The sequence below is a fragment of the Apteryx rowi genome, unplaced genomic scaffold (assembly GCF_003343035.1).
Source record: "Apteryx rowi isolate R43461 unplaced genomic scaffold, aptRow1 scaffold_85, whole genome shotgun sequence".
NCBI lineage: Eukaryota > Metazoa > Chordata > Aves > Apterygiformes > Apterygidae > Apteryx > Apteryx rowi.
In genome coordinates this window covers 602,476-624,832 of record NW_020451149.1, presented here as the reverse complement: position 1 = coordinate 624,832, position 22,357 = coordinate 602,476, and the positions used below count along the sequence as shown (strand labels likewise).

Below are 22,357 nucleotides of genomic sequence, written 5' to 3'. Positions count from 1 at the left end.
TCCTCTGTGTTCAGTGTCTCCTTCCTAGGAATCCTTGAGATGATCTAAAAGTACTCTGACTTTCCCACCACTCAGGAAGTCTGACGGAACAAATCTTGTAGATGGGGGATCCCTCACAATTGGTAAAAAATAAAATGCAGCAACATTATATGCTCACCACTCACCACCTCATTTGTAACATAGCCCTGAAAGACAGAACTTCCCCGCTTCACCATTTCCTGATGCCAGTACTAAATCTATCACCACAGCTAAAAATGTTTTCCCTTTCTCTGAAGCTGACATGGGAACAAAAACATGTTACTTTGATGTTCGCTGTCATCTGTCTCAAAATCTAGCTCTTAAATGCTTCATTTTATTTTGGAGAAAGATCCCTACTTTCCTTTATCCTCCAAATCCATCTTTCAGGATTATTCAGATTCAAGTATCCTGTGCCTGACTTTAGAGATTTCTCCTTAATTCAGACAGCCTCCTCAACAAATTGTCACATGCACTCTCTGGGTTGGAAATACTGCTGTCCAATGTCATGACAATTATCATCTAACCAGACATCTTCCAGAGCCAGAATACTTCTGCCTACCAGTCTGAGCATTGTTCAAATCCCAGAGTGAAGTTTTTTCACATTACAAATCCTATATATATTTATATTTATATGTTTATTTGTAATATCTTCATGTATTTATATGTATATATGAATATATACATGTAAATATGTATATAAAGATATGATTTGTTAATTGTTCCTTGCCTAATCATCTCATTGGGATTAAATATACAGTATATTTGGTCCCATTTCAGACCAGATATAGAATCACGGGATCACAGAATAGCTGGGGTTGGAAGGTACCTCTGGAAATCATTTAGCTCAACCACCCCTGCTCAAAGCAGGATCAACTAGAGCAGGTTGTTCAGGACCTTGTCCAGTTGAGTTTTTAATATCTGCAAGGACAGAGACTTCATAACCTCTCCGGGCATCTTATTCCAGTGTCCGATTACTCTTATAGTAAAATAGCCTTTTCTTATGTTTCAATGGAATTTCTGTGTTTCAATTTGTGCCCATTGTCTCTTTTCCTTTCACAGGATACCACAGAGCCTGGCTCTGTCTTCTTTACTCTCCCCATCAGGTACTTATACACACTGATAAGCTCCCTCCTGAGCCTTCTCTTCTCCAGGCTAAATAATCCCAGCTCTCTCAGCCTTTTCTCATGTGGCAGACAATCCAACCCTTTCATCATCTTCACGGCCCTTTGCTGGACTCACTCCAATAGGTTCATGTCTCTCTTGCACTGTGGAGCCCAGAACTGGACACAGCACTCCAGGTGTGGCCTCACCAGGGCTGAGTAGAAGGGAAGGATCAGTTCCCTTGACCTGTGGTGATGATCTTCCTAACACAGCCCAGGATACCCTTGGCCTCGTTTGCCACAAGGGCACATTGCTGGCTCATGGTCAGCTTGTTCATCAGCACCCCCGGGTTCTTCTCCGCAGAGCTGCTTTCCGACAGGTCAGCCCCCAGCCTGTACTGGTGCATGAGGTTATTCCTTCCCAGGTGCAGGACTTCACACTTCCTTTTCTTGAACTTCATGAGATTCCCATGGGCCCATGTCTCCAGCCTGTCAAGGTCTCTCTGAATGACAGCACAACCATCTGGTGTATCAGCTACTGCTCCCAGTTTTGTGTCATTGTAAACTTGCTGAGGGTGCTTTCTGTCCCATCGTCTGGGTCATTAATGAAGACACTAAAAGTTAATTGGTCCCAATATTGACCCCTGGAGTGCACCACTAGTGACTGGTATCCAGCTCGACATAATGTTGCTGATCACAACCTGTTGAACCCGGCAAATCAGCCAGCTTTCAGTCCACCTCACCATCTACTTATCTAGCCTTACTTCATTAGTTTGTCTGTGAGGATGTTACGGAGACATTGCAGAAAGCCTTACTAAAGGCTAAAGGCTCAAGATAAACAACATATACTGCTCTCCCCTAATCCACCAAGGCAGTCTTCGCATCATAGAAGGCTATYGGTTGGTTAAGCACGATTTTCCTGTCATAAATCCATGCTGACTGCTCCCAGTCACTTTCTTGTCTTTAACGTGTCTGGAAGTTGTTTCCAGGATTATTTTCTTCATCAGCTTCCCAGGGATTGAGGTGAGGCTGACCAGCCTTCTGTTCCCTAGATCCTCCTTCTGGCCCTTCTTGAAGATAGGAGTGACCTTTGCTTTCTTCCAGTTCTCAGTAACCTCTCCCGATCACCATGACCTTTCAAAAATAATCAAGAGTGGCCTCGCAATGACATCAGCTAGCTCCTCCAGCACTTGTGGGTGCCTCCCATGAGGTTAGATGGAGTTGCATATGTCCAATTTATTTAAATGTTCCCTGACCCAATCCTGTTCCACCACAGCTGTCTTCTTTGCTCCAGTCTTTCCCACTGGTCTAAGGCGAAAGGGATTCCTGAAGGCCAGTCTTACCAGTAAAGACTGAGGTGAAGAAGGCCTTGAGTACCTCTGCCCTTTCTGTGTTCTCTGCCACAATTCTTCTCCATTTAGCAGCAGGCCTGCATTTTCCTTAGTCTTCCTTTTACTGCTGATATACCTGTTTGAAGCCTTTCTTGTTGCCTTTCATGTCCCTTGCCAGATTGAACTCCAGGTGTGTTTTGCCCTTCCTAACCTATCCCTGCATGCTGCATGCTCAGCCAGTGTCTCTGTAGTCCTTCCAGGTCACCTGACCCTGGTGACCCCTCTTCTCTCCAGAATGATCTCCCATGAGATTCTTCCAAGCAGGAAGATTCCCATGGGATTCTGAAGATGAAGCTCACCTGAAGTCCAGGGCTGTGATCCTGCTTTTTGCCATGCTCCCTGCTCTCATGATCCTGAACTCCACCATCTCATGATTGCTGCAGTCAAGGTTGCCCCAGTATGATATATGATGATAGCATAATCTTTCTGGTGTGATAACAGGATCACCTCAGAATGACATCTCCCAGGCCAGCAAGGAGCACCATTGTAAATATTCTATTCAAGTTTTTGCCAAAACCTGGCTCCGTGACTCAGTTTCACCTGTAACAACTGGTGCTTCATTAAAGCTGGCAAAGCAATAAGTGATGACGGTTACTTCAGCAATTCACGACATTCAGAGCTTGAACCTGCTAGTATGTTATAAGATCAGGATCTTATAGCACACTTAACATGGCTGCTCTAACACTCCTCCTGTTGCACACAAGCTCTATTGTTGCTTTTATATTCAACGCAAATTCGGTATTGATCAGAGGTGGACCACGGTGAGTGTTTCAAGAGTGACATCCTTCATGAGCATTGAGCTAATATAGTTAGGGCATAAACATTTGTCAAGTAACTTCATCTAAAGAGTAAGTGCCTAGTGTTATATTCAAATCCCTTTGACTGTGCAGCCTAAATAAGCAGGTACTTATTTATAATTGTGTTAACTTGGAGCAGCCTTTGGTGAAAGCCTCAGCTTACACTTCTGGACCTGTAAAGGTACAGCAACCACACTGCATCTCTCAGAATTTTAAAATACAGGTTTTCTCTGTGAAATGAAAGTCACTTTGGAAAGTACTGTAGATAATAAAATTATCCAGTTCTGTGTACTAGGAGCAGTGACAGTAGTTCAAGTGCTTTATCTCATTCCATACAGCTACTGGATACTACTAAACCCTATGCAATTATTGGTTCAATATTAAGCATTTGTTTGCTCTTTAGTGAGGGAGATGTAATAATTTAGTTGTATTTTTGATCAGTGAATTGTTACTAAACCTGAATTTGAAAACAATTTCCTTCCAGCTAATATTGCAAAATGAGCAGGATGTGTATCTGCTGACTTGCATGTCACTCTTCACCTTTCACATCAGTTTTTGAAATACTCTGTAAAAGTGTGAGAAAGGGGGATAGCTACAGATTACACTTGGACTCATAGTCTTTGTTATTACAGTCAATAAGTAATAGGTCTTGAACTTCAAGGTATGGAATTGGACAGGAAGGGGAAAAAACTGAGTTGTAGAGTGCACTAGTGAAGCCTCATTGCAATCTTTAGTGTTTTATGCCTAGTTTCAAGATGGAGCTCAATTTATCCTTGAGCTTTGAAGCACTATTTACTGAAATATATATTCAAAATGAAAAAGCTGATGTGTTCTGTGCTCCTTTGGCATTAACACTTCTCCCATGAGAGACAGTAGTTCTTATCCCAGTAGTTCTTATTTTTTCGTGAGTTCTGTGAAACTTGTGTAAGAATTTACTAATTAACAATTGTGTGTCATGCTTAAGCTCACACAGTACGTTCTAAAAGGAATGCATGTAATGCCATATAAGCCAGTGCATGTCCTACTCTTTTCGCAGCCCAGGCTTAAAGGAAATGCCAAAGACTTTGGTAATCATTCACAAGAAGAAATTCCAGATGAAAAACATGTCTGTTGCAAAGCAAATCAAAGCACCTAAGTTTGTCTTTCATACTGATTTTTAAAGTACTCATGTGATTTGTCAACAGCGGAGATGTGAACCAGATGGCCTTCCCTTCTGAAGACAATAAAAACTACATTTCGGTGTTTAGGCTGAACATTAAGGCAAGTAGTCCTGTACCATGGTGAGTTCCTCTGAGTTCTCCTTTATTGGACTCTCCTTACTCATTCTTAGAATCAAAGATATTCCCCAATAATCAACAGTTACTATGCTATTGTACTACATTTTGGACAGATTAATCCAGAAAGGAATACTGTTTTTAAGTAACGTGCAGTCAAATCAGAGTTTCCATGAAGGGATTTGAGGACTTATTTTGAGATCTGGGAATAGGAATGGGCTGAAATTTCTGAGGTGCTCATTATTACAGACAGGTTTTTTTCCAGTGCAGTGTTTGTCATTTTATTTTTAGGGTAATCCTTTTCTATTTTTTGAAGGGGGTCCGTTTTATACTGTGGTTGCATGATAGTGGTTGTGAAATAACTGAGGAGATGGTGGAAAAACTGCAGTGTAGGGGTGGGAAAAAGTGGCCAGGGCTGAGGAAGGTGTAGGAACTTTTTAAGCTGACTTCCTCAAAGCTGTATTCCTCAAGCAACATCCTTACTTAGCCTAGAAAATTACATACTGGAATGCACTGTTTGAAGCATCAGACATGTTTTATTAGCTGATAGGTAATAGCTGATGGATTAGCCATGATTGTTCTAAGGCAGTAAAGACCTGAGGCACCATCAAATAAATTATAAGGCTTTGCTTAAAAAGATAAGCCTTAATGACATTTTTATAACAGAAGGAAAGCTGTATTGCTGAAGCTTTACTAGTACATAGGTCACTTCATTTCTTGGCAAGTTCAGTCACGTTGACTCTTCCCGCTAGCAGGAAAGGGTGTGAATTAAGGAAGCATTGGACATCTCTGACAATATGCTGAATCCCTTAACCTCAACAGAAACCAGTGAGCCTATCAGGTGCTCAGTACTGCTTAGGAAGCAGTCAGAGCAATCTGTTGTTATAACGAGTTTACATCCACTATCAACTATATTTTACAACTAGAGCTTTATGTTGCATGCAGCTGCTCTAATATAAAGAGAAAACAAGCAGGTTGGAGGCAGAAGAGCAGTTGTTGCCTGAGCTGAGCAACAGCTGCTGACAGACATGCCTGTTTCTTTTGGACTCTGAATATTTTTCCTGGTGATGCATATCTGCAAAAGGCAGAACAGTGACATTGCTTCTTTGCTGCTTTTTGGGGCCCCATTCTCAAACAGATGTGCCAACCATCACTCATTTCAAAGTGAATCATTCATTGTGGGGACATGCAAAGGCCATTTTCATGTCACCCTTTTTTTTTCAAGGCCGGAATTTTGTAATGGGTTCCAGCAAGACAATAAAATCATACTCCCATCATGTTGCAATTTCATTTTGTTACACAGGGTCAGCCTGAGAGTTTTGTGTAAGAAGTTACTCCTGCACTGATGGCACGCAAGCAAGGACACTGTCATTTTGAAACAGAGAGTGGCAGTGGTCCTTCTTTAAGGACAGTAGAGCAGCTTCCTGCCTAGAAGCCACAGTCAGCACTGTAACGTTTCCAGTGTGAGAGTGCTTCTGCTTTGAGCAGACAGCATTTCACCACCTTTCAGCTTAAGGTCCTACTGTAGCCCTACTGAGTTCAGAATAATCATCTGTCCCTATAAGAGGATCAGTAAGTGGATGTATTAGATCCTCTCTTCCAGCATAAAGTCAGCAAGTAGCAAGCACTGTAAAAGTCAGCAGTAATGGGGAGTGCATATGTACAGGGTTAGAAACCTAGCACTTGCTGGCTTACCTGACCACGTCTTAGAGCATTTGATGTGTGACTTAGCATGGCTTGTAAGACTCTGGCACATGATAGCAAGAATCTTGTTTTCCTGAACAGTGTCTGGAATAATGGGGTACTCATCTGAAGCAGAGCTTTTGCACACTGCCACAGCAAAAATGAATAACACTAGCAGTGACTCAGCCCAAAGGTGCTCTGCACACTGCACACTGCTGAGCCACAGCTCTTCGAAGTCAGATGTAGCCTTTCCACACCCTTCAGCGTTCTTGCACAACCAGCAACTACTTGCTGTTGTTCCAAGTAATAGAAAGCAGGCCTGAATCACAAAGCTGAGATCAGTCTCTCCTATTTCTGTGTGAGTATTTGAATACAGAAATTTTGCCTAAGGCTCTCTCCAAAGGCGTATAATGGCTTTACCAAAAGAATATATAGGCAAGTATATTTTCTACATAGTGTGTATCTGGTATGGGATGTAATCTCAAACACACCCTTTGGTATTTGAAGCTGTACACCTGAATCCATATGTGGATCCTTAAATGGCCTAATTTTCGGATCTGCTGTGTATTCATAACTCCTGTTGAAATTGTTGGATATTTGTGTGAGCGATAACCACGACAGTTTATTTAGGTATCTTACTTTAGAAGTGCCCACATGAAAACATGTCCCTATTAGCAATTTTCAACTTAAAGTGAGTCCCTTGTGAAGGAAAAATAAAAGAATAATCCAGGACAAAGCCAGAAAGTAAATTAGATTTATTGCATGTACAGAAAGTGGAAGATTGATGAACTCAAAGAAAAGATGATCATGCCTAAAGCATTAACCTAGAATTCAGGAGACCTCAGTCCAGTTCTTTGCTTTGCTGCAGACTTTTGTGACTCTGGGATAGTCACGCCAGGATCTGCAGAGATGATTGTCATCCTTAAAGGTGATTCCAGAGCAAATTAGGTACCTTTGAGGATTTAGGCTTTAACTCCTTTGTGTCCAACTTCTGTATTGTAAAATGGTGTAGCTGCCCAGATAGAAGCTGCCTGTCTCCTAGGAGATATATTTGAGTTACCATGCCAATAAGGAGTATCTTAGATAGATGAACCTCTTTTCTGGAGTTTTAGAAAAAGAAACACTCTGAAGTATATAGCATGGGGGAAAGTTAGGTTACAAAGCCATGAGAAATAGGCAATTAGTTGTTGGGGTTTTTTTAATGTATATGTGGTTTCTTAGAATAAAACAGGAGTAAAGGATTGCCACAGGCTATGTGATTAAATCAAGTATTGGCACAGCTTTTAGATGCAACAGGTACAGACCTCAGCCAATGTAAATGAAACTGGATTTTCTTTTTTGCAGAACTAGGATATGTGAGCTGGCAAGTAAACTTTAAAACTGTGATCCAGAACACCTCTGAAAGAAACATCACCTTCATTCTGCCTGTTCTGCTTGAAAATATGCAACTTACGGCTATGGGCTTATTATCTGCACATTTTAACATCTTAAAATGGAAAAAAAAAATCTATAATATGGAAGTACACTGACTAAATGGAAACAAAATCTATAATATAGAAATGCAAAAGCTTGCTTTCTTTGTGAAATAAATCTTCCCTATAGCCCTCTTAGAAGGAATCAAGCAATGTCTTTCACCCTCATTGCTTGTTGCAAACAATGAAACTAACACAGAAAACAATATTTATGTTAGATTATGGTTTTGCTCCATACCCTCGAGCCAGGAATTTCCACTACAGCAGTTTTTCATTTCCACCTATTTTGTTTTTACAGTAATGCTAGTTGTAGCATAGCTGAAAGCTGAATTTCCTGCCAGAAGCTGATGGAAGTCACATTTCTGATCTAGGACTTGAAGGACTTCTCTTTTGCATTACTTGATCTAATACACTGTTGGGGATTACAAGGGTCTTATTCATCCCACTGAAGTCATCGGGTGGTTTCCCTATCATACCTCTCTCTTGTGAAATCTAAGATTTTTTTCCTTGTCTCACGTGCCTTAACAAGAACTCTTAARTTAACACTACCAGGATTTTTTATGCCATGTAACACAGTGGAAATTTCAGACACCTAAGTGCCAAAGAATTATATGACTAGATTGTAGTTATGCCTAAAGTCTCACCGCTAGTGCCATTCCTACAACATCAAATTCCTTTTACATACATATGGTTCACCACTATTCCTGAGTTCAGAAGTTTAATTATCCTGTTTCAGAAGATGCAAGTCTGGTGAACTCATCTGATCCAGAAAACGTTAAAGTTCATTGGAGTCTTTTACTTCAAATGGCCTGAGATCAAGCATTATCTGAGTAGAAACTGGTAAGAAAGGGATGTTTTAGGAGGATACCAACTGAGAATTTTCTTCTGTACACTAGAAATAAATATACAGAATCAAAAATGAGTGATTCTCTAGCAGACTGCAAAGCGAAAAGACCTCCCCATTATTAGCGGAATCCCAACATTTAAACATTTTTATGTTATTTCCAATTAATATCAGCTTGATTTATTATATCTAGTGAGTTAACAGTGAAAAGGAGCTGTTAGGAATCAAAACTCGTATACATAGGAAGTGTGCAAATTAATAGCACATGGGTGTCAGGGCACGGCAAGGGCAAGCTGCTCCCTAAGGGACACAGGACCAAACACGRTAACACAGCCAGCGGGGCAGGGGCCTCTCCAGCTGGGGCCCGGTCCCACAGTACTCCAGTAAGGGAGCAGGGCAGACCCTGGCATCATGAGCCAAGAGTCCTGATCATCAGGCAAGATCGTGGTGGTGCAAGGTCAGGCAAGGAAATTAGTTTGGGGGTCTGGGTCAATAGAATCCAATGGCCAGGCATGGCTGTTGTAGAGCTGGAAATCAGCACATCTCTAGCATAGCCCAGAAAAAGGCTGAAGACCCAGGGCTGATCTTAAATGGGTTCCTGTGCCCACAGGCAAGGTGGTGTGGGTGGAGGCCCCAGCTGAAGCTGTCAGGRGCATTAAGGCCCATTAGTGCACTCCGGGCCCTGACAATGGGTAATCTCTGTTGCAGTGAGATCGCTATTTAATGTGGGAAATACTGTGTTTTGGCCTGTTTGTTCTTCCTAGAGGAGTTTGACATGGTCATTAAAGAATTCAGCTGGAAATACTAAAGGAGGAAAACTTTGTAAGACTCAACAGCCTTTCTTCCTTCACTGTCAGCTTCATGAGACCGTCTCAAAGGTCTGCCTTCTTACCCAATMTTACAAAAATCCTCTGCATAGAAATAAAATTGAATCTAAATCATTTCTAAACAGCAAAGGAAAAATACAGAAACTTTCTTCCAAATTCTGGCGCAGCAATAAAGAACAGCAATGCAGACCTTTCTGAATTTCTTGGCTTCCATCTTCAAATGGCAACCAGGCCGTAGAGAAGTACTGTTGTATTTGACCTGTATCCAAYACATACCTCTCAATGTAAACAGTCCTTTACTACTATGCTATGTGAAGTTATCTGTTCAGTGCCAGACACTGAAGGGATTTAAAGTCACATATGCTTGCCCTGGGCTTGATCCTGTGTCTCATCACCAGTGGCAAAATTTCCTAGTGACTTGAGTGATTTAGGATCAAGGTTTGTCCATTTTCTCATCTTCATTTATATGAGTAGAAATGAATCCTCTAAACGCTAGCATGAGTAATTGTTCACAGTCTTGACTGAAAAACTATGCTATTTTACTGCACCCATGTTAACTAGCATCCCCAGAGATGCCACTGAGCTCCTTTGAGTCAGGTATAGGTGTGGGCAATGAACAGTCTGCGTCACTTCAGGCAAGGCACAGAGGCCAAAGTTTTTCTTACCAGTTGCTGATTGTGAATGCCTTTGGTTTTGCTAAAAGCTTGAGAATGGTGTGATTTTCAGAGTGCAGTTTCCAATTCTTTCTCTAAGCCGGTATATTTAAATCTCAAAGCGYGTACCCTTATCCATTAATTGCACCATTCCTTGGGTTTTTAATGATAATACTTTTGTCACCAGTGCTGAGTTTTTAGAATATTTGTTCACATTCCCAAAAGAAAGGTGCTACGTAGAGGTAGCTTGTTACCATTAACAACCATTGCTCACTTTTCTGAATTGCCTTTACTGTTTTAGCAGAAAAAAAGAAAGAATGAAGAGATATGCCCCCCAGACATCATGCAYAATAAATTTAAGAAGTGTTTCCTGCCCTCCCATTTTGATTTGGTACCTATTTTTGAAGAAGATACAATAACACWTTAGCAAGGCACTTTGGTAGTGTCAGAAGTGTTGCCAATGATGTGCATGTGAGAAATGTAGAATATGACCGAGAATAAAAGGCTGGTTTCTCTGGCAGATTTTGAACTGCATGTTTAAAAGTTTTCCAATCTATTTTAAGGTCCTGCCCAAATACAATGTCCAAACATGAACATAAATTGTGTTCTTAAGTATTGCCTTGTTCAGTAAGTATTTTACTCAGTGAGTAAAATAATCATGTGATTATGTGATTTTCAGAACTGGTGACTTAGCACTGCTCATATTTTGTTTAATGAGAAGTAGCATCATTTATGATATTACATTAAAAGTAACATGTAGGAACAAGTTACTGCACACATAGACAAATCACCCAGGAAATAGCAAGTTATTTACTTGCTATTTGACCATTCTCTTTTCAATACATGTAAAGTCTGTTTTGGAATTTGTGCATGTAGTGTTTTACTGTAGCTGTTTGGGGTGCTTTTATCTGGTCTTGGATGTTATCAGATTATCCATATGGATAATGAGTGATAAGCAGCATGTATTTACTAATGAAGTGTCATRCAGCAGCAGCAGCAGTAACACTGGTGCATGATAGATAGTGGGGGTCTCAACCCAGTAAAAGTCCTCTCAATAGAATCCTTTTCTAGCACTTGTCCTAGCATCATTCCCTTATCTGTCACATAATGATTTTATTTGCTGTCCATTTGTTAATTTACTGAAGACAATGGCCAGGAGGAAAAATAAAATCTATACCTCATGCTYGTAGATGCAGGTGATCCAGTGCTGACATGCCTCCTAGGAACTGCAGTGCGCCATCATCCCAATCATTTTAGGTGCTGTTAGATCCAGCAGGTAAGAGCTCAGCCCTATATGTGTCATTATAGTGTTTGAGGGCAAGAGAGTATTTTATCTCCTCACAGTCCAGGAACTCATTCATTACAAAGTTAAAAAAGGGTATTTTTCCTATCTGCAACCATGGCAGAAGGAGCCTTTTGTGTCTATGAAAGTATGGGCTAGAATGGACATACCCATGTCTTGTTTTGTCCAGGAATCAGCATTTTGGGTCCAGGTTTAGGCTTTTTTTTTTTTTTTCTTCAATGTTTGGCTTTGCTAGGAGTTTTGGCATTTCTGTTTGTGAGTGCTTCACCAACAACTTCCAGCAAGCAGCAGACTGGTATCATTTCAGCATTAGTTACCTCCTCTGTCATTGAACCAAACTTTATGACTCAAACTGGACATCTTGTGCTCTTTCTTTGCTCTTATTATTTCCTGCCCAGGAAGATCTTCTTATATCCCTGAGGATGGCCTTATTTTCTATTTCACATCTACTCTCCCAGCSGCTAATTTAGAGCAGGCACCCCTTAGTTAGGGTAATGCTAAATATGGTTCTTCAGGTGCGGCCAGCTGTCTACCAATTTACTTTGGAGAATGTATCAAAGACATGCATCTAAGACCATCCCCACCCTCCCTACATTTTTCTTCTTCTTCCCTCCCTCTTTTCTGCCCCAGGATGCCAGAGTAAAATGCAGCATAATAGAATATAATTATAGTGCTTCATAAAATAGTCTAATTATGAAGTCAAGTTTTTTCCTCATGTGTCTTTTTTGGCCAGGAAGTATGTGGAAGACCAGTAACACAACAGTACCTATACATGAAACATCCTGCACGCAGGAACCCACTCTCTGAACTTTGTCCCCCTTCAGTTTTCTGTGAAAAATTAAAACAAGGTAAGAAATGCTCAGACCCGGTGTTAGTATATACTGATTGCAAGTATTTATAGAGGGAAAACAATGTCGGTAGCTCTCTGATTAATCCTTTTCCTTCTCTGTGGGCCCACGCAGGTCCACAGTTCCACCTTGAGGTGGATTCTGGCATAGCACCCTTTGGTCACTACAGAGTTCACATCTTGCTCTTCTCAAGGGTAAGATATAGTTCAAAACCAAGTCCAAAATCTGTTTGTCTAACTCTGAACTTTTCACTAGTTTGGAGTTCATTTCACCTAGACCATTATTTATTTGTAAGAATACTTCTCCTCTTACACTGGAACCTGCAGTTGTCCCATGACTGAAGTTTTCCCCAACACTTTCCTCCAGCTGTGATCACATATGAGTGCCCGTATCCTCAAGAGGTCACTGATGGGAGATTTGTTTGATATGTGTCGTACAGTACTTGTGTGGTATTTGCTGAGTTTTAGAGAACAAGACTTTTGCCTTTTAATATAACTCAGATTGTGGAGAGCAAAGTTTTCACCTTCCGATTGGCTACGTATCAAATAGCATAGGCCCCGATACATRTCTCTGGGGGATTTGGATCGACTCTCTCCAATATGACAAGTGACCATTTATTCCTACCTTCTGTTTTCAACCTTTTAATTATTATTCTTCTACATGAGAATCTTCTCTCCTCCCCCAGGTTTCTTGAACAGTCTTCAGTGATGGATGTTGCTCATTTCCTTCAGGGAACCCGAGTGCCTGTTCCACCTGGGTCACCAAGGTCTGCACGTTCACTGTTTCCTGCGGGGAATCAGTTGTCCTAGCTGCTATATTCCAGCCTGGTACCAAGACAAGTTTAAAAGAGATGTTTGGTGTCTGCCRTGTTGTGCCTTTACATTTAGTATGTCAGAGTTTGTATTCTTTTCTTCATTTCACCATTTGACCATTCCCTGAACCTATAAAGATACATTTTAAAATTCTAAGAGCCTCCTTTACACTGTTGTTGAATTATGTGGGCTTCTAAAACACCTCTCCAACRTAAGTTTTAACATAGTTGTGATTGCCTCTGGACTCCTGAGAGTCAGAGGACATTCTCATCAGTGCCTTGGTAACTGGTGCAAGGAGAAGCAGGCAGCTCTGTACTCACTGTCAGTGGGAATTTTATTCCAGCTTCGCAGAGTTACACGTAGCTTTGAGAAGATGAATTGTATCAGCCAAATAGCAGCATCCTTGAGGTTGCACCATCTTGTGGTAGTTGCACTTGACTGCATCTGTATTATTCTAGATCTACAGGGCAGGCACTCCTCACAGCAGAATTTGTAGGTTTTGTCCATTGTACTACTGTTGACTTAAATTAAACATTTATTAGTATTAGTGTTTATTTGTATTGCAATGGACACATTTTTCAGTTCTTTACAGACCATGTCAAAGGCWGAYGAGTAGTCAAAGCTGTTTATAATCTAAAGAGTCAAGAAAAGGTAAAGTAGTRGGAAGGAGCCCAGTGTAAGAGAACTGGTTAGCAGATCAAGTTATTCTCATTAGTGTATGATCTTTGCATAGACCATTTATAATGCAACATCATTTTCTGTAAGTTATTTAATGTACCAGGGAAGGTTGAAGCAGGATGTTTTTCTGAAAAGGGCCCTAGTGGAGAAAAGAATCAAAGAAAATCAGATGAGATCAGTATGGACAGCCTAAGTAAGAGCTGGCAGAAATTTTTTGTTTTTACATTCTCAAGGATTTTGGCAAAATCCAACAGCTGTTTTCTTCTTGTTTTGGCTGTTGAATTAAAAATAAATGTATGTATTTTTGCAAGATGAATAGCAAATTTTCAGTTTGGAAAATTTCAGTTAGAAATAAATGTTTGCACAGATATTTCATTCCATCAAAAGTCATTTCCCACCTGAAAAGACTTCCACAGCAAATGATTCAAATGATTTTACATAGAAGTGCAGAGGGTTCTAGTAGCTTGCAGAAATTAAGAATGTTGCAAAATGACATGTATAATTTGGTAGATTAGACCACATTTAAATACCTGGATACAGAAGACCTGAGGCACCTGCATTTGAACATCTTAGCTCAATACTCTTTTAATTACCTTCTCTGTTGTGTGTTTTTATTTTCTAGTGCAAAAGAAAAGCAAAAACCCACTATTAAAAATGAAGCCCTTTGAATAAACTCATCTTAGATGCAGGATGTTTGGCATTGCAGCCAGTCACTCTGGAAAAGGAAGCCRAGGGAGAGCAGCAGTCTCAAATACATCTCTGATGTGCGTTTTGCTGCAGAAGCCACGAGGGGCCACTGCAGCTCAGTGTGCCTGCCACCGAAGCCCCACTGGCTCTGGAGAACAACCTGGCCCACTGCTTCTGGCAACAGCTCAGCACACAGCTTGGTCAGGTCACCTGCAAAAACCTCGTCTGGTTTAAAAGAAGAAAAGTGAGGGGTTTTAAGTAGGGTTAGCATGCTGCACTGAAGGCTCAAAAGCTGCCAGTACAGGCACATGTGGGTTGCAGGGAGAGGCCTGCAGCAGCCAGCAGTTYGATCAGCTTAGGCTGCCATCAGACTGCAGTGCAAAAGGGCTACTGCTCATTTGCTGTGTGGTTCAAAAGCCCTGCCTCTTTCATTGTATATATTGTCTTGTTCCCACTTACCACTATTGCTTTTGTGTGAGCTGATCCTAATCAATGAATAGTGGTAGATAGGATTTCTTTGTTAGCTTTTTAAGGRTGAAGTGTAATTATTGATCCCCCAAATACCCAAAAGGAAAAGAGACTTTCCTAAGAATGAAACACCCACCCGCTCTGTCACACCACCCAGTTTTGCAGTATGCTGAATGTCCAGGCAAAACAATGACTAGCTGCTCCCTAAGGGACAGGTAACCAGAAATCAAGGGCCATACYGTGGCCAGCAAGGCAGGGGCCTCACCAGGCAGGGACCATCCTACGGTAGCTGGGCAAGGGAACAGGGCACACCCAGGGATTATGGCCAGTTTCAATCAGAGTCCAGATCATCAGGTAAGTTCATGACAATGAAGCCGATCCAAGATCAAGCCAAGGAGCCAGTCTACAGGTCAGAGACTAGACCARTAAGGTCCAGAACCAGGCACAGGGCTATCACTCCTGCAGTATAGCTCAGACAGAGACTTAATGCCCAAGGCTGAGCTTAAATGGGTTCCCGGGCCTATGGGCAGAGGGTGTGTGTGGAGGTCCCAGGTGAGGCTGGTCAGGGCCAAGACCAATGGGTGRACTCAAGCAGATGACACTGAAAGAGATCTTGCTCTTCGTTTTGCAGCATGCAGTTATGCATATGTTGTAACCATGTGAAGTCTGTTGTGCTGGGAGGAAGCATACCCTGGACTCAGCAGGACCTTGCCCACTGCTGTGGGGTGGAGGAAGCAGAAGGATCCAGCCCCAGAAGAATGTCACCTTTGCTGAAATTTCAGGTAACAAAGGCAGCTGACCATGAAAAGTAGAGACAAAAGGACTGTTAGTCTTTGAAAACATTGTTATTTAAGTGCAAATCCAAGACATGGGTGGCAAAACTCAAACTGAAGAAGGAAGTGTACAGAAGGTGGAAGCAGGGACAGACCACTTGGGAGGAATATAGGGACGCTGTCTGAGTATGCAGGGGTGGGACTAGGAAAGTCAAGGCCCATTTGGAGTTTAATCTGGCAGGGGATGTCAAGGACAGCAAGAAGGGCTTCTTCAAATACATCAGTGGCAAAAGRAAGACTAGGGAAAATGTGGGCCCWCTACTGAGTGGGGCAGAGGCCCTGGCGACAAAGGATACAGAGAAGGGAGAGATACTGAATGCCTTCTTTGCTTAGTCTTTACTGCTAAGACCAGCCCTCAGGAATCCCAGATCCTGGAGACTAGGGAGAAAGTCTGGAGAAAGGAAAACTTTCCCTTGGTCRAGGAGRATCAGGTTAGAAATCATTTAAGAAAACTTGATATCCACAAGTCCATGGGCCCCAATGGGATGCACCCATGAGTGCTGAGGGAGCTGGTGGACATCATTGCTARGCCACTCTCAATCATCTTTGAAAGGACATGGGGAACAGGAGAGGTGCCTGAGGACTGGAAGAAAGCCAATGTCACTCCAGTCTTCAAACAGGGCAAGAAGGAGGACCCAGGGAACTACAGGCCAGTCAGCCTTACCTCCATTCCTGGAAAGGTGRTGGAATGGCTCATCCTGGATGCCATCTCTAAGCATGTGAAGGATAAGAAGGTGATCAGGAGTGGTCAGCATGGATTCACCAAGGGAAAATCATGCTTAACCAATCTGATAGCCTTCTATGATGGAATGACTGGCTGAGTAGGTGAGGGGAGAGCAGTGGATGTTGTCTACCTTGACTCCAGTAAGGCCTTTGACACTGTCTCCCATAACGTCCTTGTAGGCAGGCTGATGAATTATGGGCTAGATGAGCAGACAGTGAGGTGCATTGGGCACTGACTGAATGGCAGAGCTCAGAGGGTTGTGCTCAGTGGCGCAAAGTCTAGTTGGAGGCCTGTACTAGCGGTGCTCCCCAGAGGTCAGTACTGGGTCCAGTCTTGTTCAACTTATTCGTCAATGACCTGGATGAAGGGACAGAGTGCACCCTCAGCAAGTTTCCTGATGATACAAAACTGGGAGGAGTGGCTGAGACACCAGAGGGCTGTGCTGCCATTCAGAGAGACCTGGACAGGCTGGAGAGGTGGGCGGAGAGGAACCTCATGAAGTTCAACAAAGGGAAGTGAAGGGTCCTTCACCTAGGGAGGAATAACTGTATGCATCAATATAGGCTTGGGGGTTGACCTGCTGGAAAGCAGCTCTGCAGAGAAGGATATGGGAGTCCTGGTGGACAAGCTGACCATGAGCCAGCACTGTGCCCTTGTGGCCAAGAAGGTCGATGGTATCCTGGGCTGCATTAGGAAGAGTGTTGCCGGAAGGTCAAGGGAGGTGATTCTCCCCCCTACTCAGCCCTGGTGARGTGAGGCCGCATCTGGAGGACTGTGTCCAGTTCTGGGCTCCCCAGTATAAGAGAGACATGGAGCTACCAGAGTGAGTCCAGCGGAGGGCTACTAAGATGATGAAGGGMCTGGAGCATCTCTCTTATGAGGAAAGGCTGAGAGAGCTGGGCCTGTTCAGCCTGGAGAAGAGAGGCCTGAGGGGGATCTTCTCAATGTGTATAAGTATCTGAAGGGAGGGTGTCAAGAGGATGGGGCCAGACTCTTGTCAGTGGTGCCCAGGGACGGGATGAGAGGTGAYRGGCACCAACTGAAACACAGGARGGTCYRTCTGAGCATGGGGAAAAACTTCTTTACTGAGARGGTGACTGAGCACTGGAACAGGTTGTCCAGAGAAGTTGTGGAGTCTCCTTCCTTGGAGATATTCAAAAGCCATCTGGACACAGTGCTGGGCAATGTGCTGTAGGTGATCGTGCTTGAGCAGAGGGGTTGGACTAGATGATCTGCAGAGGTCCCTTCCAACCTCAGTCATTCTGCGATTCTGTGTGACATCATATGTCAAGAGAGTGGTACCAGGATGATCATTCAGATCCATCTTGTAAAAATGGTCATTGATCTGTGAGACTTCAGTTTAAAGGTATTTCAGTAGATATTTCTTAGTTTTTACAAAGGTTTCTTTTCTGAAATTTAGTGTCAGAAATGAAAGCATATAAATTCAGTGGCAACTCTGGCAGCGCTACTTAAGTGACTGTTATGGAAGTGTGCAGGGGCCGGTGAGGAATTGTGCAGCTCTTAGGTGCTCTGGAAGAGGGCCATTTGGCTCCCCATTCACATGCCTCCAGTAACAGCAGGCCATTTATTGCTCAGATGCTGTTCCCCTTTCTGCAATATCTTTTGCACAAAATTTCAAGCCTGAAATTGCTTCCATTCCTGCACCTGTTAGAACCTGTGCTTTCCGCACAGACCTGGAGGAGCATACCATGCAACTGACGGGCCTAAAGACACTCCTGTTTCTCTACAGCTTCTCAGCTGATTGAATTTCCTCTTCCTTGAACACTGCTTTTGGTGTACAGCAGCCCACAGTTTCCCAAGGTGAGGGTTGCCTTCTGTGAGTGTGGTGGTACCTCTCCCTGCTGCCAAATGCTCTGTAGAAGCTGGGACAACACTGTCCCAGAGGCTGAATTCTCATTTCCAGTGGGCAGCTTGTTCAGATTCTTCACTTGTAGAGACATGCATGTTGGCTAGAAACAAGGTATCACCTGCAGGGCTGAGAATGACAGTTTCAGATGGATCAAATTCCAAACTTGCAGACACACCCTCTGAACAACTGTGCAGGGAAGAATCTTCCCAGAAATTCAGCATCTTCTAAACAGCTATTGGCTTGTTTATGTTGCTTTACACAGGAGCATTCTGAGTTCATAGTCTAAATCAGATAGTGATTTTATATACAACTGTGTTCCAGGTGCCTCCGTTCTTATCTGGATTTGTTTTTCCAAAGCACTTTTAGACCAGAAAGCTGTTCAGATATGTGCAATGATGAGATCAAATTTTATCCTCATTAATTCCCATGAAACCTAGCAGAAGTTGTGCATGTGTGACCAAGCACTGAGAGAGAATTTAGCCCTTCAGAGGTTAGAGAGATCATCGTTTCATCCAATGCCATTGAAATGACACCGCCTCTGCCGTGAAGCTGACATATAACTGCCATCCACAGTACACAGCACTCATTGTGCTCTAGGACTTCTGCTCGGAAGGGTTAGGGATTTGTTTGTCTGAATGAGAAGAAAAACAGTAGAATATGATCAGAAATGTGATCTATGAGAGCAAACACTCAGGATGAGAATGCTGTGAAACAGTGAGTATATAAATGTATTTACTCTTTGTAGAGGATGCTAGAGAGCTGAACTCCTCCCAAAGGGGTCGTTCAGTAGCTGAATATAAAAACAGCATTATGGAAGGACAGGAGGGATTCAGAACAAGCAGTTGCAGCGTCTGTGGGGTGAGCTTTAGCAAGAAGAGTCATTAGACCTGAGGAATGTCTGTGTCATATACATGATAGAGGCTGGACATTCACAGGGAGAACTGAGGAGTCAAGAAGCTCTTCAAACAGCCAGACACAAGGTAGAACCTCACTGAGTCAGCCCAATCGGTTTTGCTTTGCACTGTCCCCTTTGCACTGCCCTCTGTGCAATTTTCAAGAGCAGCTAAATAAATAAAAGCCACAGACACTTAAAGATCAGCTCTTTTGATGTCTGTTGAGGTATTTTATGCAGTATGAAAAGTAAAAAGTCAGTTCCCTATCTGGACAAGTTTTACAGTGTACTGCAGGGGTGGTACTTGCTTAAGCAGTCAATATTCATTATGGAAGTGTTTTCAAGTCTCCGGTTTTCCTCTTTTTATGCTAGCTTCAGGGCAGTTTGATGTACCACTCAAGTTACTTGTACACAGMAGCACACAATGAAGAACTGTACACTGTACAGAGCCGCTAGGAGACAATCTGAAGAATGTCTGCGCTGCACAGCAACTGTGGGCTAAGAAGTGTGGGCTAGTCAGACACAGAGGCAGGCTGCAATTGCCGTGCATTCCCTCCATTCCTACCAGCCTCTGATTCCTCACTTCATAATTACATAGCAAGAACTATAGAGTACTGTTTCTCATGCTATTCCTTTTCAACCTGAAAACTTGTATTCAACAGAGTGTTATATATCTAAGGCTGTCTGAAAATCATTTCAGTGTGCTTTGCTGCCRTGCCAGAATTATGGCCTTATCTGTATAGGAGACGCTCTGGTGTGTGACAGCTCTTTAACAAAGTCTGAAATTGGGTGCTTGAATAAATGAGGTGGAATAAGTGCCTTTATGCTCTTCATATTGTTTATCTGGGCACYGGATATGAGAAGACAGTACAGTAGCCGAGCTCTTTGCAGGCATGCGTAGACTTTATCTTTTCAGAAACTCCTGTGAAGGTCAGAAATGTTATTTCCATTCCACAAGTGAGGAACGAATACATGAGATAAGTTAACTGACTCGCCTAGTACTATCTGGTGACTTGTGATGGAATCTCTTAGGTCCCCTAGGTCCCCTAGTGATGTTTTGTTAACTAAAGATTTTTTTTTCCCCAGTGTTGGCCAAATTTCATCATTTTATACCATCAGGAAACTTGGCCCAAAAAATTACAGTCATGTAAAATATGGAAAAGAAGGTACCAAGTTTTGTGCCACACACTCTTCTTATTTATTAAAATGGTATTATAATCTCAATCTCAGTGTAACGTCTGCTAAACCCAGTTTCCCCATCCTCCCTCATCCTTACAGTTTTCTTGAAGTTTTTAAATTCTAGTAATGCCTGAGAGCATAGGCTCTCCTTCTGTTAGTCACATCCATTGGGTGCCCAAAAGCAGAGTATTGTGTGAAGAATTATGCTTGCCATTGGCAAGTATGAACAAAGTGATGTATAGAAATCTAGACTACTTTTTATTAACCACTCAAGTGTTTAAATAGATGATGACAAAGGATATTTTCATAAATGCTCTTTAAATCATGTCCAACCTAGGACTGAACAAATTAAACATTAGGAGGTGTTTGCTTTATAATTATGACTCAGCATCAGTGGCTATGAAGCAGGAATATTTATCTGAGCATTTACATTTTAGTTGTATGCTATGTAATAGTGACAATCGTGAAGTGCGATTATTAAAAAAACCTTTTTTTTCCAGATATACCTTGCAGTTTATTTACAAGAAATGGGCTGCTGAGCTCTACTCTGAGATTTGCCAGAGACTTGTATGTGCTGAGAGTATCTCAGGATCTGGAACTGTGTGAATTTTCAGAAGATGAAATTCTGCAGAAAAAGAGAGAATGTCTTTTAAGATCTGGCCAGTAGGGTAGTGAACACTGACAGCGTGTTGGTAAACAGCCTTTCCCAGATCTCCTTGAGTTCAGTAATAAGCAGTCATGTTCAACAAGGCTCAGGACAGTGCTGCAGACCATATATTAGAGATATTTTGTCTTTTATTAGACAGTGCTATGTACTGCAGAACAGTACTTGTCTCCTTCCTAAGTCATGAAAAAAATGTCTCATTTGCATTGTGTTCTTTATAAATTTAAATAGTACTAATTATTGATAAACATTTTTGTTAAGGTTTGTGTATTTATAATATGACTCTTGGACTGATTTTGAGCACAGCTGAGACAGTTGCGTTTCTTCACAGAGTACATGGAAAATAGATACCTATATGTGTATGTTGGTGATTCAAAATATGTTGAAATTATGGTTATTGCTGAAGTTTGCTTTATGATTTGGGATATCTTAGGATGAAGAGAACAAGGAAAACTTGAACACAATAATAGCCTTCTGTCGAATGCTCACACAAAACTTTGCAATGCAAATCCTACAATTTTTACTCAAGCCTAAAGGCAAGTGTAGAAGTAACAAAATGAATAACTAGTTATTTTGAAATGACAGTTCCAGCTGCAGCGAGGTAGATGCACCTTCACAGGAATGATAGGGATAGTTTCAAGTGGAAATTCAGATCTGAACCTGAAGCTTCCTCAAAGTTTCAGAGAGTATAGATCTAGTATGACCACTTGATTACAGAGGAGACTAGACAGGCATTTTTAAAGGGAGTAGAAAACAGCAGACAGCCCACCTTGTAATAAGACATAACTCCCTTAAGAAAGAAGTGATTAAAGAAAAGCTCCCTAGAATATTGGAAATGGGAATCAGGTGCCACAGTCATGCGACCCTCAAGTGAGCATTACAGAGGAGTGACCATGTGCATAAGAGGATCCTAAAGCAAGGGTGGGGGGAAGAATTGTTGCTGTGCTATTTAGTGGGAAACCTGCTGGCTCTCAAGCTAAGATCCAAGAAGGAAGATGGTCTAGAAGATTCCTGTCTTGAAGGCAGAAAGTGTGTAAATGTACAAGGACACACTACCAACAGATTTGAGGAAAGATGTGGATAGAGTTGGTATGGGAGAAACATGTTTTGCACAGAATGTGGCAGCTGAGGGAGGTCTGGATTTGAAGATCTTTTGAGAGTAATTGCAGACTAGAATTGCTCTGTACATTAGCTGAGTGTGGTGAGGCTGTGACCCAGCTCCTTGTTGGGCGCTCCTGGTTAGAACTAGAAGCTGCATGACTATAGTTCTCTTCTACGGGCCAGTGCTCTCTGGTTCTGCCCTTTGTTTCTTAGCTCCAGGCCATGAAAATACTTATATA

The 22,357-nt window shown here is 42.2% G+C and overlaps 1 protein-coding gene across 1 annotated transcript in view; it reads left to right on the top strand.

The window, feature by feature from the left end:
* Positions 1-15,527: 15,527 nt before the first annotated feature.
* Positions 15,528-22,357, top strand: part of RASSF6 (Ras association domain family member 6) — a 29,885-nt gene continuing 23,055 nt past the window's right edge. Inside the window, exon 1 of the mRNA XM_026090135.1 lies at positions 15,528-15,637. The gene's annotated coding sequence lies outside the window, so the exon portion shown is untranslated. The remainder of the gene's footprint in view (positions 15,638-22,357) is intronic.